This window comes from Anser cygnoides, chromosome 1 (genome assembly GCF_040182565.1).
Source record: "Anser cygnoides isolate HZ-2024a breed goose chromosome 1, Taihu_goose_T2T_genome, whole genome shotgun sequence".
NCBI classification, from domain to species: domain Eukaryota; kingdom Metazoa; phylum Chordata; class Aves; order Anseriformes; family Anatidae; genus Anser; species Anser cygnoides.
Genome location: NC_089873.1, coordinates 34,857,621 through 34,866,068, shown reverse-complemented (window position 1 = coordinate 34,866,068; position 8,448 = coordinate 34,857,621).

Below are 8,448 nucleotides of genomic sequence, written 5' to 3'. Positions count from 1 at the left end.
ATCAGATTACATTAACATACTCTCTGTTGCTATAGCAAGAGCAGCAGAGCAATGGAAAATGGGAAAATACCCCAATACTGAGAGTTTGCCCATAATTTATTTGCCTGATGCTAAGTAAAACGAATACTGCAGTGAATTTTTACACATTGTTCTAAGTTCACACTACATCAGCAAGTAGCATGGACCAGTGGATGCAACCTACTTGGTGCTGTACATATTTCAGATGTGTTTGTTTTGGACTACTTCTAGTCTGGTCCTGTGGACTGAATGCCCATTAAACAGTTGGAGACTCCCAAGTGCATTCCTGGAATATATCTGCATTCATGATCTCTGAGACTACTCAACAATGTGAGCTAAAGCAGGGAAAAAGGGGCCAAAATGCCCTCCTTATGACTACTGGGGATCTAGTCAATAAAATTGATGGAATCTAGTTCCGTAAGTGCTTATGTTTCTCTGTTGACTGTAGTGAGAGCTTGACATGATGAGCTTATTATAACTCTCTACACTGTGGAAAACAAATGACACATTGTCCATCCCAGAAGAAGAGAATGCTGCGTGAATAGGACATTTCTAACAGCATGACCTTATGTGAGTTCTTACATATCTACTAAATGTAAACTACTCTCTCAACCCACTCTTCACTCCACGCAGCATGTTCCCTCTCCTCCTCTTCTATCTATTTTCTGGTAATTGGTAGCACATAACCTGCTGGTTCTCTGTCTCAGTTAAAACTGGTAGTAGATTCCAAAATGACGGGGCATGACCTGACAGTCATGAATGCTGAAACACTGTTCACTCCTATACACTTAATTTCTTTAGGAAGAAAAAAAAAAGGCTGAAACATTGAAAACATTAACAAAATCACACCAGAAGACTCAAAAACCTGCCACTTCATATAAAAAAAGGAGCCAATACTTTATAAGCTTTGCAGTCAAAGTAGGGCTGCCTTACCCAGTGTGTGAGAGCAATGCAACACTGCAGATTTTTTAGCTGGAGCCACTAGCTGTTAAGCAAATATCTTTCTTACAAACCATTCACTTCCATTTTGGTTTTAAGTTACACTGGGCAAACAGAGCTAAAAGAACAGAGCTGAAGCAAAGAGTCACTGAAATTCTGCAAAGGAACAAACCAGAAAAAGGCATTCCTTCTTTTTCTCATATTTGTAGAAATGGAAATCTGAAAAGTGAAAAACTATTGGTATGTTGAAAGTTCTGAGTATCTTGGGCTGTTTAAACCCTTATAGATTACTGCAGAGAAAAAGATATTTCCACAGAGTTATTCTCTGCCAGTATCAGAAATTCCCCTTTATTAAACAAGTTCAAATAACAGCTCAGTTTTTCCAAACTTAAAGAAAATGCGAAGTGTAATGTTTTCCACAGAGAAAATGAGACAATATTTTCTTTTCTGGAATAAGTCATTTTACATTAAATGAAACAACAAAACCAGAAAAATAAATAAAAAAAATCTAATTGTCATGAAAGTGCAGCTCCATCTGAGAACAGCAGCTGCCCCCGGAGAAAGCGAAGTCCTGGAAACTGAAACATATTTGGTATGGAAAATAGAATCATTACTGTTGTATGTTACAATTTTGTATACTACTTTTCTCATATACTACTTTTCATACTAAAAGTATGAAAAACAGAACTCTGCTATTACTTAATTGTACATTAAAAATTTAGAAATCAGCAATGCATCCAGCAATGAGGACATTGATAGACATCATCTGGAATTTTAGATCTAACATTTTTCTATCAGAAAATATCATACAGTTTCAGGTCTTCCTTGAGATTGAAAATGAAGATCTAATGAATAGCTTTTAATGAGGGGATTTTCAACACGGAGTTTTTGATCAAAATAAGCATAAAAAAGATTGCAGAGCAGCCAGCAGCTGAGAGAGGTGTGTATGGAATAAGAGGATGGATGTAGGTTCCTGAATTGCTTATACAAATTTGAGCAGCTGCACCATGAGGAGCTGAGAGGTGTGACTGAGTACTCGGTGATCTTGTGGTTAAGACATCCACTGGGTTGTGCAAAGAACTAGTTGTGCAAAACATGGATATGAATGATATTCTTCCACATTGCTGCATTAACTGCCAGACTGTTCTGTGGTGGGTCTCTTGCCTTTGGTTTTGACCAGACATTCCACCTGGTCAACACATAACAGTTTCCACATTTCCCAATAAAGCAAGTTTCACTGGAAAATTCCCAACCAGCTTTCATCAAGAATGGGCTCTTTTTTGTCGGGCCCAATGAGACATCCCACCACCTGACAACCTTTCCCACACTTTTTGGCAGGTAGCACTTGGTACAAATGCCAACGGGCATCATCCTGAGGCCAGAATGTGTTCACTGTAAACTGAAGCAGGCACTAAGGGGACTCCCATGAATCAAGACAGAAGCTGGAAACATTTTCATTCCTGGATAACAAGAGATCTGGAGAGAAGCAGCCCATGATGACAGCCCATGATCAAGCTGCAGCACATGCCTACACAGGTGCTAAGACAGGAATATTGAGCTGAAAGCAGACTGGGGTAAAATTAGTGTTCTCTATTTAGAAATCCGATTCCAGTTAGACAGTGAGACACTGAAAGCCATGAATCATAGAATCATAGAATGAGTGTACTGACCAGAAGAAAAAAATGAAAGGAGACTGTGGTGATATACCTTTTCAGATGCTGTGAGAAACTGATGCATCCTTCAGGCAATTAATTATGCAGTATAAAAGCACCTAGAGACACAAGAAGAGAACATAAGGAAAAGTATTAGTCCCAAGGTGCATGATACCTACAGAACAGCTAGAACTGCACTGTCCAGAGCAGCACTAACACCTAATGAAACTCCCAGGCCATGTTCTCTAGAAAAGAATGAGTTAGTGGGATGTGGTGCCTCACTGCAAGCACTGGTAACCATTTCAAAGAAAACACTGCATGCTGCAAGACTAAGCACAGTTCATGTTACTCAGACACTATTGTACTGCAAGGATAAGGAAGAATTCAGTAACAGCATTGCTAGTGACAGAGATACACATCAAAGCATGCCTTCTGGAGGTAAGTATTCTGCCAGCTCTATGAAACAGAAAGTATATGCAAAATGCAATTTCCTTTTTTCTCTTTTGAGAGTACTGAGGATGGCAGACAGTAGAAAAGTTCATACTCCAGAGCTAGCCATATATCAAGGAGAAAATGTCTCAGGAAGTTAGTCCCTATTATAGGCAAAGCTACAAGATGGACTTCTGTTTGAAAGGCAGGGATAAAGCAGCAGTTCCAGAGGATTTGGCAGTTGGCAAAAATACATTCATCACATGTGGAGGAAGGGATGTTTGAGATGAGCTGGAGGAACAGCTACTTCACAAGCAGAAATGCTAAATCAGTAGCATACATGGTTCTGTAAAAAATATTCATAGTCCATCAGTCAACAACAACAAAAAATGAGATCTGTAATACATTTTTTCATTATAAAAAAAAATACAGAAATTAAAAGATAGCAACAGATTAGCACTCCATTTACTAGGAAGCAGGCTGAATGGAAGGCAAAGCTAAGGTCACAGCCAAAATGTCTGTGGTGCCTATAAAGCCTGTCAACAAGTTGCTCTGATTGTGCTGGGACTGCTAACATCATGCTGACCAAGAGCTTCTTATTGCTTCTTTGCACTACTCTATCACCATTTCTACTTGTGTGCACGGATTCTCAGCTTACACGTAAATTCACGCAGGGACTCCCTTTTTGATCTTTGGAAGATGTGTGGCAAACCCGACTTGTTGAGACAACAGGCCTCCATGCCCTGCAGTAGAACACAAATCAGTCTGTGTCAATTGGGAACTTAAGCACAAGTTATCATGGAATAAGTGCTTTGAAAGCAGATGAAGACAGAGCTGCAAGACATCCTTGAGTGTCACAGTAGTTATCAACCATACAAGAAGGGGCCTTAAAAAAGGATGCATCAGAGAACAATGTTTCTGTTTCACACTCTAACAGAAGAATGAATGACAGAACAAAAAAGCAGTAAATGATAGGGCATAATAACGATCTGAAGATCCAAAGCCAATATACACAGGTCAGCAGATCTGGGTACAGCTCTCAAGAACTGGGAAAATGCAAGAGCCCTGCAATAGGCTGACAAGCACTGGAGAGTTGCCAGTGATTGGTCCTAATTTATGTAGATAAGCTGAGGCCAGTATCTGGACTAAATAAGAATCTGGACCATCAGTGACACCAAACACTTCCGATTTTCCCGCAGGACTTGCAAACATCAGATAATAGCAAGCAACATCAGGAGCAAGCTGGAGGAAAATGCAGTAAAAGCTACATGAACTAGAAAGCAAACAGGAACGCAGAAAAACACTAGCAAATCCATGATGACATGAAAGGAAAGAAGAGGTTCATCAAACATCTGCACACTACTGTCTGGCCCCAGTAAGTCAAGAAAGGCTTTCACTGAGCACACACAAAAGTTATGGCACAGCTGTTAAAGAACTGTATGCCCACCATGTAAGTGCTAAGCTCATACTCAGTGGGGATAAGCTATAAACTGTTTGAAATGAGGACTGTCTCTGAAAAAAAGGATCACAATTAAGATGTGTTTTCTCCAAAAACACCATCTCAAAAGCACCTCCAATCCAGAGCTCATGCTCTGCGCTACCGCTAAGAGAGGATTTTCTCTGGGTCTGCCATGAAAATCTCTAGACAGTTCTGATGGCTATGTTCAGAGGGAGCTGAAGGCAGTCACTACCTTTTCCATCCAGAAGTGACAACAAACAGTGTGAGAGCATCATTATTAATTTTATAATAATAATTTTAAAAAAAAAAGTTAATATTAGGATTTACTTTACATTGAAGCAGATTTACAGCAACCAAATGAGGAAATCAGTGAAGGGAGTGCTGATTGCTGCAGTGAAATGGTTAAGAAAATCATCACAAGTTTTTTTTTTCAAATGCTGGCTGCAGATGTTAAGTCTACAAATAACCATGTTCTTTAAAAATCTATGAATCCGTGCTTGGTTAGTGAACTGCTTGGAAAATAAGTAAGAGCTCTTAGCATGCAGTTCCTGGCAATATGCAGTGCACACTGTGCAGTGTGCCCTAGGGAGCTCCAGCAACCAACACAGAGACAGGATTTTGATAATTGCAGTCTTGGAATCAGGAATTTATTTTTAACCAGAACCTGACTGCTTCCATGGGCCAAAGTCACTTATTCAAATGTGCATTGGGAGTCAATGGCAGAGTTGGAAACTGAGTTTTGCCTTATATGCCAGAACTCTGGAACAGCACAGGGAGAGCACTCTTACTGCCACTTCCAACAGCTCACAAGGAACCCGCTCACAAGCAGCTCCACTCATGGTATCTGCCCAGCAGAAAACTATGTCCTCTGTGTACCCTGTGGCCTCTCCAGCCACAAGAAGTGATGCAGATGCCCAGACAGAGCTCCCAAGGCAACACATGGCCATCTAGGTCTCAGGCTGTAGAGTGTGCCTGAGCTTTCCGCCAGTGTCTGATGGCAGCAGCAAGCACACCTGTAGGATGTGTGCACAGGTAGAAGAACTACTCAGCATGGTCACAGAGCTTTGGGAAGAGGTTGGCAGGCTGAGGAGCATCAGTGAGTCTGAGAAGGGGATCGACTGGTAGAATCATACTCTAGTGTCCTTGAAACTGATGCGCCAGCCAGGCACAACACAAGACATAAAGTATCCCCTACCCTCTTGCCACCAGGCAGTAGATGGGGACCTAAGAGACGGGGGAATGGAAACAGGTTTCTGCTCAGGGCAGGAGGCAAACCCCATCCCTGCCCACCTCACCTTCCCAAGTGCCCGTACACAACAGATATGCGGATCTGGAACTTGATGGACAGGCAAATGGTGATGTGGATGAAGGTCCATCCAGGCTGGAGTGTTGCTTAGGGCAAGTCAGCCTACTCCTGTTATCATGAGCACCTCCATCACACACACACACACACACACAATATATATATATATATAAATAATAATAAAAAATAATAGTAATAACAAAAGAATGGTTGTCATAGGGGACTCCCTTCTGAGGGGAACTGAGGGCCTGACATGCCGACCAGACCCCACACACAGGGAAGTCTGCTGCCTCCCCGGGCCTGGGTGAGAGATGTTACTAGAAAACTCACTAGCCTCATACTGCCCTCTGATTATTATCCATTATTGGTTCATCATATTGGCAGTGATGAAGCAGCAAAGAAAAGTCCAAGGGCAATCAAAAGGGACTTCAGGGTCTTGGGGCAATTGGTTCAAGGATCAGAGGCACAGGTAGTGCTGTCCCCTGTCCTTCCAGTAGCAGAGAACAATATTGAAAGGAACAGGCAGACCCAGATGATCAATACATGTCTCCAAAGCTGGTGTCACTGGCAGAATTTGGGGTTTCTTGATTGTAAGATGGTCTGCACAACATCAAGCTCAGGAGAAAAGGATTTTTGTGCAAGACTTAGCAGGGCTGGTCGATACAGCTTCAAACTAGATTCAAAGGGTAAAGGTATAAAACCAGGTTCACCAGTAATAAGTTATGAGATAGCATGTCAAAATGTGAGGGTCTGTGTGCTAGTGAGATCCTTCGGTCTGCTCCATGAGGTGCTGGGTACAATGAAGCACATTGAAATGTTTCTATACCAATGAATACAGCATGAGGAACAAGCAAGAGGAGCTAGAAGCCTTGGGTCAGTCCCAGAGCTACAACATCATTGGTGTAAGAAAAACATGGTAGGATGAGTTCTGTGACTGGTCTGTTACAATGGATAGTTATAGGCTCTTCGGGAGGGATAGGCAGGGAAGGCGAGGAGGGGCTGGACTGTATGGAGCTTGCAGTTGGTAATGACACAGTTGAGAGACGCTGGATAAGGATTAAGGAACAAGCAAATAAAGGGGATGTCGCTTTGAGAGTCTACTGTAGACTACTCAGCCAGGATGACAACACTAATGAATTATTCTTTAAGGAACTAAGAACAAGCTTTAGATCAGCCACCCTTGTCCTTATGTGTGACTTCAACTTGCCATATGTTAACTGGGAATATCACACAGCTGATACAAACAGGTCCAGGAGATTCCTAAAACATCTTGATGATATAACTACTTGGTACAGATACTAAGGGAGATGAGGAAAGGTGTCTTACTGATTTGTTGCTTGTAAACAGAGAGGATCTTGTGGGTCCAACAGTCCCCTGTTGGATCCTGATGCTGTTCGCCATTTTAGGGAGAAAATTTGTGTGGCCAAAGCTCAATTAGAGGTGAAGCTGGCCAACACTGTGGGGGACAATACTTTATTTGTTTATTTATTTATTAACAGCAAAAGGAGGACCAGAGATGACATTGGTCCATTACTCGATGAGGATGATCACCTCACAAATAGGGACATAGATAAAGCAGAGAAGTTTAATGCCTTCATTGCCTCTGTCTTCAACACTGATGAAGACAATGTTGAAGACAGCTCTGGGATCCCTGGGGCCCTGAGTTGAAGGAATGTTACTGCGGTAATGATAACTCCCAGTCAACCCCAAACTTGTGCAGGATTTGCTGCTCCACCTGGATGCATATAGTTTTATGGGGCCTGATAGGATTCATCCCAAGGTACTCAGAGCTGGCTGATATTGCAAGACCTCTCTCAATTATTTTTCAACAGTTGTGGGAATCTGAAGAGGTCCCAAGTGGGCTGGAAGCTGGCAAACATTGTTACAATTTTCAAGAAGGGCAAGAAAGAAAACCCTGGTAATAACAGGCCTGTCAGTCGCACTTCAGTGCTTGGTAAAATTATGGAGAAAATTATTTTGGGAGTTATTGAAAAACACCTAAAAGACAATGCAGTCACTGGTGACAACCAACATGGGGGTCACAAGGGGAAAGTCCTGTTTAACAAACTTAATTTCCTTTTATGACAAGGTCACCCACCTGATTGACCAGCGGAAGACAGTTGATGTAATCTTTTGGATTTCAGCAAATATTTTGATACTGCTTCTCCCAGTACGCTTCTGAACAAAATGTCCCGAATACAGCTAGACAATGCATAATACTATGGGTAAACAATTGGCTGATGGATTGGGCTCAAAGGGTTACAGTAAATGGGGTTACATCACGCTGGCGGCCCATCACTAGTGGGGTTCTGCAGGGCTCCATTTTAGGGCCAGATCAATTTAATGTTTCCATAAATGACTTGGATGCAGGACTTGAAGGTATACTATGTAAGCTTGAGGATGACACTAAATTGTTAGAAGCTGTTGACTCTCTTGGGGGTAGAGGAACATTGCGGAGAGATCTTGACAAATTACAGGGCTGAGCAATCACCAAAAACATGAAGTTTAACAAGAGCAAGTGCCGGATTCTGCACCTGGGACAGGGCAACCCTAGATATACGTACAGTCTGGGGTACGAAAGGCTGGAGAGCATCCCCACAGTAAGGGATCTGGGGGTTCTGGTCGACAGCAAGCTGAACATGAGCCAG